This window comes from Pteropus alecto, unplaced genomic scaffold, assembly GCF_000325575.1.
Source record: "Pteropus alecto unplaced genomic scaffold, ASM32557v1 scaffold71, whole genome shotgun sequence".
Lineage (NCBI taxonomy): Eukaryota > Metazoa > Chordata > Mammalia > Chiroptera > Pteropodidae > Pteropus > Pteropus alecto.
In genome coordinates, this window is record NW_006433024.1 from 19,249,258 (window position 1) to 19,260,386 (window position 11,129).

General features: G+C 48.8%; 1 long non-coding RNA gene across 1 annotated transcript; it reads left to right on the forward strand.

Moving 5' to 3' along the window:
- The first annotated feature begins 1,272 nt into the window (after positions 1 to 1,272).
- LOC112476612 lies at positions 1,273 to 3,610 on the forward strand. The gene is made up of 2 exons (XR_003045174.1): positions 1,273 to 1,712; positions 2,171 to 3,610. It is a non-coding gene; the product is annotated as an uncharacterized LOC112476612 (long non-coding RNA).
- Positions 3,611 to 11,129: the final 7,519 nt, after the last annotated feature.

Here is an 11,129-nt window from a genome sequence, read left to right on the forward strand (position 1 = left end):
GCAAATGTTATGCTTTGGCAAAGAAGGGGGATAGGGGAGGAGCAGAGAATAAACAAGTGTCAATGATATTATTCTCTGTAGGTTTTTATATGCTTTGATCTATCAAAGGAGGATTTGACTGAATGAGGGGTCGGGGGTGGGGATGGGCACAAACCATGCAGGGCCTCATAGGTCATCTTGAAGGGTCAAGTCTTTATGCCCAATATGTTGAAAGCAGTAGGGATAGAAAGCTTTGAGGGGCCAGAGATACCTCACTCAGCCTGATAGTGGAACGGGGGAAGGCATCCTTAAAGAGGTGACTCACCTCATGAGTATTGGAGAATGAGTAAGAGGAAGCCAATTAAGGGAGGAAGGGAGATGAGATGCAAATTCCCTGGATAGGGCCCAACAATAATAGACACTAAGAACCTTCGGTATTGTGGTCCCAGTGGGGTCCTTTACTGGGTGTTAGGTAGAAAATGGAAGACGATCGTGTCCATGACAGAGGCCTTAGGGTCCCAGGCTGGGTGGCCAGCCTTAAGCCAAGAGAGGTTTGGCCGGACATGGGCTGTAGGTGGCTGCTCAAGCAGTGTGTGGAGGACGGATGTGAAGGAGGCAGGTGCAGACAAGGAGATCTTTGAGGGGAATGTTAATAGCTTAAACCAGGCCAGCCGGAATTAGGATAAAGAATGAAGAGTGCCTAGAGAGGTATTTAGGAAGGAAGGCAATTAGGAGGGAAGGCAAGGTGTCTGGATGATGGGGTGGGTCTCGGTGCCATCACTGAGACGGACAATAATAGTAGCAAGACGCGGCGAGTTGGGGGTTCGTGCAGGGCAAGTCAAGTGGAACTGTCGGGCAAACAACGGGATGGGCGCGCCGGGGCTGCGGACGCAAAGCTGGGAGCGGGAGGCGCCTCCTTTGGGTGGTATTATCCAAGCACAGCAAATGAGTTAGTTGGTCCAGGAGGGCAGGGGAAAAAGCTGAGCAGGGCGCTGAGGGACGATAAGGAATGGGGTGGGGGTTGGAGAACAGGAGGGGAAGGATCACGCAGACTCTGACCAGCCGCTGGGAGGTCCGCCCCGCGTCCGACTGCGGGACCCCAGGCCCGGGGCAGATGTGGGCAGATGTTAACATCTCCCGCCTCCCCGCGGCACTTCAGGCGGAGCCCGAGCGCACCCCGCTCGGGCAGGCGCTGCAGAGCCAACCCAGGCAGGGCCTTCCCGCAGCAACTCGGGCTGCCTCGGCCGCAGCCGCTGGGAACCGCAGGGCACCCGCGCTGCCGGGCCACCCCGGCCATCCCCGCCACCCCAGGCTCCCCGCGTATCTAGGCCCCTCCTCCCCACCTCCCGCGGACCTAGCGACGTCACTGCGGCTCTGACGCGCGCTAATGGAGGCACGGGCGTCCTCCGGGGAGGTCCCGGTCCTTGCAGCCCTCTGCCGCGTCCTTGGCCTTCCTCCAGGGGAACCTCGATTTTCCAAATTCGGGAAGGCCGGCTGTCCTTTTGCTACTGATAAGGACGTGAGCGCATGGCAAAAGATTTTAACAATGCCCGGAAAGAAATAGCTGGACCCAAGAAAGAGACTAATAATAGCCGCCAGCTAGAGTTCTGCTCGCGTGTTCAGCGGTCTTAAGAACAATAATAACGACAACAACCATAATAGCCACCATTTATTGAGCGCTTACTCTGTACCAGGCACTGTGTTAAGCGCTTTGCAGGCAACAACCCTCGGAGGTAAGTACCGTTATTATCCCTATTTTGCAGGAAACCAGGGCACAGAGAGGTTAAGTAACTTGCCCCAGGCACACAGCTAGCCGATGTCAGTGCCAGAATTCCAACCCAGGCTGTCTGATCCCATGTACTTCTCATGTCACCCCACTAAGGTCGGGATCATCCTCTGCATCTTAAAGATGCGGAAACTAAGGCACATGGAAATTTAAGTACCTTGCCCAAGGTCACCTAGCTGGAAAATGGATGAGGCAGAAAGCGAACCGAGGGCTCCTCTCTGTCCGCAGAACCCGCGGTCTTGGCCATAAGCGATGCCACTTCCAAACTGCCTCCGACAGCCCAGCAAGCTTTGGCCCCGGGTCCCAAGAGGCGCAGCCTCTGCGGAGTTTGGGTGGGTTTCCGCGGCCTCCGATCCCCAGGTGTGAATCGAATGTTTCCGAGCATCGTCTCTGCTCTGCCCGCAGGCGTCAGATAGAAACGCGTCTCCAAGAATCCGGTCGGGGACCCGGCAGCACGGTGCTCAGAAGGGATGGAGCGGGGGCGGAGGCAGCGGGAGGGATCCCGGGTCCCACCTGCAGAGCGACGGGCAGGCGCGGGGCTGATGACTTGCCCGGAGCGGCCGGCAGAGGGCGCTGCCTCACGCGCTTCGGGTCCCACAGTCACCAGACCCCTGGGCGGGCGAGCTTCGACCTGCAGACCCACAGACTCAGAACGCCAAAGTAACGGTTTGTCCCAATGGCTGGCGCCCCTCTGGCCCCTCACCTCAGCTCTGGGCCTGCTTTCCTAATCACTCTTCATCTTCAGTGCTCCTGCCACCCCACCATCGGCCTCCCAAGCTTCCCCAGGCCCTGCATTGCTGGTTTAATCGCCTCTTGCTGAGAGGCAAGAACACTGATCCCATCCCTTTAAAAGGCCCAGGTGTTTGCAGGTCAAACTTGGCTTTCTCTCTCCTCGTGGGATAAATCATCCACTTGGAATAGGTAATTTTCCTTCTTTCTCCAAAATAGCAGGAGAGGATGGGTAAGGAAGGAGCAGATAAATGAAAGGATCTATTTTCATAGTTGCTACAGTGTATTAAGTGCTTGTTTTGTGCTGAGCCCTTTCTGTGTCTTGACTCCTTAATCATCACTGCAGCCCTGAGAGGTGTGCATCATTATTCTCATTTGACAGGTGAGGTCACAAAACTGCTAAGTGGCAGTGCTGGCAATCCACCAGGAGAATGTGACTTTAAAATCATGCTCCCATCACCCAGAATGTACAAGCTGATACAGTTGAACAGAAGAGGTAGGATACAAATCATGCAAAAACAAACCGAAATCTGTCTATTCAGAGTACTTGGAAATACCACATGTGAATTAGGGGCTTCAATAGCTTTCTGAGCCCCCATTTGGGATTCAATTGTCTAAAAAGAAAAACAAAACCTAAAGATGCAATGAGAAAATAAGCACGAGGCTTTAGCTTTCTCTTGGAAGAGCATCCGGAGAGGCCCACTCACTTTCTATGGCTGGGCTCTGAGGAAATAAAGGTGGTTCTAGGAAAATCTGAAAAGTATGAAAGGAAAAAAAATCCCTTCTGTGGTTTTTACTTTAACCAAGCCTCATTCTGCTATTTGTGTTTTATTTTAAAACTAATGTGGCTCTCTCCACTCTTTAAATTGGCACGTAAACAGCAAAAACAGAAGGAAGGCCAGCTACAAACTTTAAATGTGGTGGGTTTTTCAGGAAGGAGGTACATGACTTGAAGTGGAAATGCAGATTAAATGAGGTGCCTTAAACATTTCAAAGACAGACTTTCCACAAGGAATTTAGATCATAAGCTCTTAGAACGGGAGCTTTGTCTGGGATTGGGCTCGGTATAGTGTCTAGAATCTGTGAGTGCCCAATAAAAATGGAAAACGAATCACACTCTTAGTCTATGTCTGCATCATCTAACCATCTGGGTCACCACTTTGCTTATGGTTTTAAAGTGTGGCTTCTGGGGGATTTTCCTGTCCTCTGGATCTTAGTCACATACCCTCCCTCAGACCCCTCACTTTTCCAGAAGTATGCTCTGGGAAACCAGTCAAGGTGAGGGCAGTCGTTGATGATGTCACTAAGCCTGGTTAAACAGAATGACTGCACACTCTGGAATCACCAACTGGAGGCTTTTCCAAACAGGGACACCAAGGCAGAAGGGACCGCATGAGACTTGTCACTTTACAGTTCTCAGTCTCTTGCCCTATACCTTTGAACTAGAAGAATTCCCCTCTTACTCAACACAAGAGAACCCCAGGCATCCCAAGCTTCCTCCTACAGAATCCTTGGGCTGCTCTGACCTTTCCTCCCTCTGCTACTTCCCTCGTTCTTCCGTGCATTTATTCTACCAACATGCTTTGAGAGCCCACTCTCTGTAGGTCCGGGAGTATAGCATAGAATCCAACACGAACTTATGAGCTCACTTTCTCCTATTCCCACCTGGCTCCTGACCTCATGGCTCCCACTTTCATGCCTAGAGAGGCCCCACAATAGTAAATGACTTGCTTCTTCAGGTGAAGACTACTGCTCAGACATATCTGATATTCTATCAGCTCCAGGCAGCTTCCTGAGACCACGCCCTCTGATCCCATGTACTACCTTGGGACACCCATTTGGCAGAAGGTCTGGGCCCTGATATACTCTCAGAAGCAGGGCCTGGAAATGCTCCAACTCCAGCACTTGTCCACATTCCTTTCCATCCTTTTCTTATTGTCACTCCTTCAATTCACAAGATAACTGTCAATGACTGAAATGTCTTGGGCCGTATTTATGAAGCATCTACTACAGTGAAAAAGCCCATAGTGCCATAATACCCCACTGTTCAAAGGGAAATGTTAGTTTAAACAGTGACTAACTAAGGGATGTGTCGGATAATGCTTATGAGTTTTTCAGGTCATTTTTAAATTGAATCTTGGGATTGAGTGATTCAGAATAATGAGGGGAAGGAAGAACACTAGGCCTGTTTTCGCTTTCAAGATTATTCAAATGGAATAGATTTTTAACATCAACACCCTAGAAAAGACAGAACGCTTAAGGTAAATTGCAAGTTTGCGTCTTTTTGGAAAACCTATTAATACTGAATGATCTTGGTCTTGACCCATTCCAAAAAAATGAAGAGAGGATTGAACCGTAGTATTCAGATTATGTCCCTGGAAATCCCTTTAGAAAGTAGATTCCAAATCAGTACTCTTATTCTTCTCGAATATCCCACCCCTTAAGACTGTCCCATCCCTTCTAGATACAGCATTATTTTCTCTCCCCTCGAGGAAGGCAGTGGCCCAGAGACCAGAAGAATGACAGAGAGTAAGGGGGATAACTTGTCCTTACCTGAGTTGCAGTACCACTTGAATCTATAGAACTCGTTATGTGTGGTATCTGCATGAGTTTGTGGTTGTGCATTCTCTGGCTCATGTCCAAAGTCTCCATAACATGGGGGTCTGAGATATGCCAAAAAGAAAGCCTATCTGTGGAAGCCGAGTCCACCCACCAAGAAGTTCTTGGTGGTCAGTGTCTGCGTGTCCAGCTGCTGGAGTGAAGAGAGTTGGAAACCACTGAGCATTCTTGCTGGGATCTGTCCAAGCCCTTTTGGGAACCGGCAACAAGCACTTGTCTGGGGAAATTAGTTTTGCACTTTCACAGAGTGAGAAATTCCACAGGGGCATTCTTGTGCTTGGGAAGAGAAATCAAACCCAGCTCATTCCTTCAGGGCCCATGCCATTAATAAAGCCGACCGAGTTCAGTTCAGCTGATCCAGCCCGGGGCCGTGAGGTGGGTGGGGCAGGAGCAGTGCAGTTCAGCGAATTTCACCTGTGGCTAAGGCCCTTCCGGACTAGCCCAAGCTTGAGATTTCAAGGGATCCTGTTACCAGCGTGTAAACACCGTGAGTGACGGCCAGCACTCCCAAGCGACCACAGAGGATCTCAAACCCTTCCTATCTTCCTAGAAACCCTGGCGGCCCGGCCGGCTGCTTGCTGTCTGATGCAACAGTTTGCAACGCTGATCCGGGAGCCAAGCCTGCCGCGGGGCGCTGGGCGCCCTGCCGACGCGCATGCGCGGGACGTGGGCCTGCGGGCCCGGCGGGGAAAACGCTTTGCACCGCTGTGCTGGGGGCGGGGCGGGCAGAGAGACCTTTGGCAGCTCGCGCAGGCGATCTGAGCTTAATTAAACTTCTCCCGAGGCATTGGCTGACTGATTGACCCAGTGCTCCAAAAAAATCAGAAAGGCTCGAATCGCCCTAAACGCGACGGGAAAGCGAAGTTGGGGAGTTGGCTTTTGGTTTCCAGAGCTGCTGTGCCTTTGAATTCAGCATCCCTTCCCTGCGCACCCACCCACTCTCCCCCCACCTCCCCTCCAATTCACAATGCTGTCAAGGCTCAAAACCTCATTAGGGCTTCAGGCCTCCTTGCCTGGCCTTCGTACCGATTTCTCAAAAAGGGAGGAAAAGTGATTATAGAGGGGCAAAGAGACAAAGTTGCAGTATAAAGTTGGATAGCATCTTGATCAGTACCTTCCTCGCCTGCTTTCTCCACCCATGTGCCTTTAAAGGTTCTAACGTTATCCCGAGCAATAACATTAGTGAAACCACAGCTTTGATGTGCTAGTCGCATATTTTAATACACTTGAAAATAAATTCATAACTATCCAAATAAAAAATATGTTAGCTAAAAGTTTCTGACCTATTACATTTGGAGAAAAACTCCGGAGGTAATACTAATAATAGTTAACATATGTTGAGTGATTGCCAATGTCCCAGGCACTGTTCTAAGCACTTTAACTATTCTAAGCCCTTTTGACACCTTAGAAGGTGGGTGTTCTTTTCATTTTACAGTGGAGAAAAGTGAGACACAGAGAGGTTAAGTAACTTGCCTAAGATCACTGAGTCAGTATGTAAACTCTACTAGCCTCACTCTAGAGTCTACACTGCTGGCCTATCCAAAGAGGCTGAGTTACTGCTGGAGATCACCCAGGTAGTTTAGTCAGTCCACATTTGAACCTAAGTCTGGCTGACTCCAGAATTAAGCTCTTAACTAATGTGTGAAACTCCTTCCTGCCTATTTTCCAAATCTCATCTCCAACAGCCTTTTTATTTCTGTCTGCCTCCTTGAAATCCAAAAGATGCTTCCAAGTATTTCTCTTCTCAACCTCTACGTCTCCCCTTCCCACTTTCCCTGGGTGAGACAAAGGTTCTCAGTTCTAGTGTTTCCTTCTCTGAACTAAAGCAACCAATAAAGCTCTGATTTCCTTCAAATTCCTACTTTGAAGGTTCTATCTATTCTCATTTTTAGGCCATGGAACTGCCTATCAGCACCACCAAACTACATTTCCCAGACTGCCATTCTCACCTGGAATGAGAACAAAAATCCTATGTCAGACCATGTGGCTCCTATTTTGGGGTTGGAAAATCTGGTTACTAGCTTGGATAAAGATTGGTATGCCCATAGACTAATTCTTCTGGCCCAAGGCAGACATGAATTCCCCAGGCCTCGGTGATTGGGGGTGGGGGTGGGGGGTTATTTCAGCAAACAAACCCTCAATTAGAGGCATAAATGAAGACTCGAACTAAGATTTCTAAAAGATGGCTGACCCCGGCCTTAGATATATTTTCTTTCTGCAATAACCCTCACCACCACCTCCCCTTCTCTCACTTCACTTCCTTTTCTGTTCTTCCATATTCTTTGCTTAATTGTACCGTCATGCCACTCCCTTGCCCGCCCCCACCCCACCCCATGCCCACACCCACTCTTTAACTGTTTAGTATAAAATCCAGCCCACCAGACTGAGGTTTTCTTCGACCCAAATGTTATTTTCAGAAGGAGCCATTGAGGTTGGGGTGTAATTGCAGCGTTGGGCCTCTGCAAGCCAAGCTGAAAATAATCAGCGAGGCAGATGGGGTGGGAAGAGAGTGTGGTGGCCGCTTCCACCAAAGAGTGAGAGAAACCCAATGGATGAGTCAGAAGGAGGCAAGGGCCAGGCTGGGCCTGCTGGGCTTACAGCTGGGAGTTCAGTTAAGGGGACACTGCCCAAGGTGCTGGGGCCTTTGACTGAGGCCCAATCCAAGGTGGTTCCTGGCTGTACATCATAAGTTCTGTCCATATTTCCTGTGACAGCCACTAAGCTTCTCTTGCTCTTACTTAATTGGACCATAGCAGGCATGGGCCAAATGGGAACTGAGCTATCCAGTTGGCTTGCCCATCTCTAGAAGAGAGTTTCTCAGCCTTGGCACTATTGGCACGTTGGGCTGGATAATTTTTGTCGTGGGGAACTGTCTTGTGCATTATGGAATGTTTAGGAATATCCTCGGCCTCTTCTTTCTAGATGCCAAAAGCACACACACGCGCGCGCACACACACACACACACACACACACACACACACAAACAATCATGACTATCAAAAATGTCAGACATGCCAAATGTCCTTGGAAGGCAAAATCGCCCCTGGTTTGAGAACCACTGGTCTAGAGTGATCCAGTCCTCTAAAAGATCACATCACCTGTCCCCCACTATGACCTCACTGCCTTGCATCACATCTGAATGGACCCCGATCAAAACTATTGGCCAACTCCCATTTCCAGTGACAACCATTGAATGCCTCAAACCCAGCATGAGTGCCGCCATGTGTCTCTTTGTCTGCACTGCCCTTCACCAACCAAAATACGAGGTATTGAGAATGAAGTTGTGAACAAGACAGACATGTCCCTGCCTTCATGGAAATGACAGGCTGAGTGGGGGAAGACAGGATTACACAATCCTGAGTGAGAAGCATGTAAAGAAAAGAAATAGGCTACTATAAGGAAATCAAAAAGGCTTTCTCGCCTAGTTAGGACATCAAGAAGGGCTCTTGGAGGAAATAGGGAATTATCCACTTGGAGATTTGAGGGTGAGGAATGTTCCATGGAGCAGGAACAGAGTGTTCAGAAGCCCTAAGTTAAGAGAGGATGCCATACATTCAAGGAACCCAAAGAAGTCTGTCATAGATCAGACTCAGGACAGTGGGAAGTCATTTTCTCCTCTCACCCCAAAGCTTGCTTTTCCTGTACTCCTCCAGATTTCTAGCACAAGTGTGTAAACTTAAGATAATATTAAACCACATTTACTCCCCACCTTGTCCTTGCTCAACTCCCCTTAGTCACCCATTTACCAAATTTTGTCAGTTCTACCACCAAAATCTCTCTGCAAACTGTCTCCTTGTCTCCATTCCCACCACCACAGCACTGATGCAGGCTGTCTTCATTACTCAGCCGAATTTGTGAAATAGCTTCCTAACGAGTCATCCTCCAGTCTCTACCACTGAGAAAGACATAGCTCTATGTCTCTGTTGGCTGAAAAAACCCTGCATGGCTTTAGAGGCCTATTAGACAGGCTGCTGCCTCCCATGGCTTTTGGGTGCCCTTCATTAACTGCTCCCAACTACCTCCCACCCTCCTACTCTCTAGCCACCTGGACCACTAGGCACATCCCTTGAGTCTTCATACCCCTGCGATTTGGCTGTTTGGACTGGCCTTCACCAGCCAAAATCACTTGGGGAATCCCCACATATTCTTTAAGACCCAGACAAAATGAACTCATGATTCTCTTCTATCCCTTCTTAGGCTTCCCGTAATTCTTCCCTCTGTTTCCGTTGGGATTTATATATTGCTGCTGACCTTTTGTCACATTGACCCGTAGTTATCTGTTTAAACCCATCCCTTCCTCCCGAGTGGGAGAGCCTCAAAGGCAGATAATGTAGTAGACACCGTTGGCTGATTACCCAACACCCATTCTTTCCCTCCAGCTTCCTAAGAGAAGCCGAAGAAATGCAAGGCACAGTATACTATTTAGTGTTGTATATTAGTATACTATTTAGCTAAGCTGTTGTAACAAACAGATCCAGAGTACAGAGGCTTAAGCAAACTCACACGCCTCCTTGGAAACTGACCTCTTGACCAGCTCCAAGGGCAGGCCCGCCACCCTTCCTAAGAATTGCTTCAGGAACCTGGGCCTAAACTAATCAGTGTGCAGTAGCGACTTCTCTGGTTCCCTCATATGGGCTCTTCCCTTCTTTAATAACAGAACTCCAGATTTGGGGCCAAGCAGATGGCTGCCTCATAAGGACTACATTTCCCAGCCTCCCTTGCAGCTCGATGAGGCCATGAGTCTATGATCTCACCAATAGACTGTGAGCAGAAGTGAGTGTACCACTTCTATGCTGTGCCCTCAAAAGGACTGTGCATGCCCTTCCCCCTGACTGGGAGATGATAGAAACTAAAGCAGTCTCCCTGAACCTAGAGAAGGAAGCCACATCTGGAGGATGACGGAGTCCTCCTAGCAGTCTTAGATGGCTATTTTCTGAACTCTTATATGATATGAAAGAAATATGTATTTCCATTTTGCTCACCATTCTGTATTTGTGGTCTCTTTGTTACAGCAACTTTTCCCATACTCTATAAATACGCAGCACCTGGCTTCCGTAGGCTTCGGGGGAAGCCTGTGACCTCATTAGGGCCAGTGAGTTACGAGGAAAGGTTCGATGCGGCAGGGTGCCTGGAAAGGGATGTATTGTTTTTAAGAGAGAGCATCGTGGAGCAAACTTCTCTCCTCCTCAGGACATCGCCAGGCCTGGAAGTATGGCAGTTCTTTTGCTAACAGGCTAAGAATGGGGATACACACACAGGAGGGCAGAGCTGAGAGAACCACAGGGAAATGGAGTCAGAGTATCTGGACTAAACTCTGAAGCCCACTCTCTTAGTCTACTTGGGCTGCCACAGACTGGATTGCTTAAACAGCACAAGCTGATTTTCTCACAGTTTTGAAGGGCCAGAAGTCTAAGATGAAGGTGTCATTGGGGTTGGTTTCTGGTGAGGCCTCTTCCTGGCTTGTAAACAGCCACCTTCTCACTGTGTTCTCACGTGGCCTCTTTGTGTTTGAGAGAGAGCTCTGGTGTGTCTTCCTCTTCTTATAAAGACACCAGTACCATTGGATTAGGCCTCCACCTTTATGACCTCGTTTAATCTTGATTACCTCCTTAAAGACGCTATCTTCAAATATAGTCACATTGAGGATTAAGGCTTCAACATATGAACTTGGGGGACACACAATTCATCAAGTCCTTAGCATTTCTTATGAGGAAAAAAATGTGCTTTCATTTTCACCCTACCTCTGGGCTTCCAGTTGTGAGAAACAATAAATATCCTTTTGCTAAACCCTACAGTGTTTCACCCTTCTTCATATCCCTGCTGGGGCTATAATGAATGCCCAATTGCTATTTTTCTTCCTTTACCTGTAATGACTACCTCACAGATAAGCTATAAGCATTTCTCTTTCTCTCTGCCCCAGCCTAAACACCTAAACGCTTGTACCTCATCTCTAGAAAATTCTTCTCAGACCCCTCAACTACCACCACTGGCTACTTATACAGAGAGCTGAGGTTCA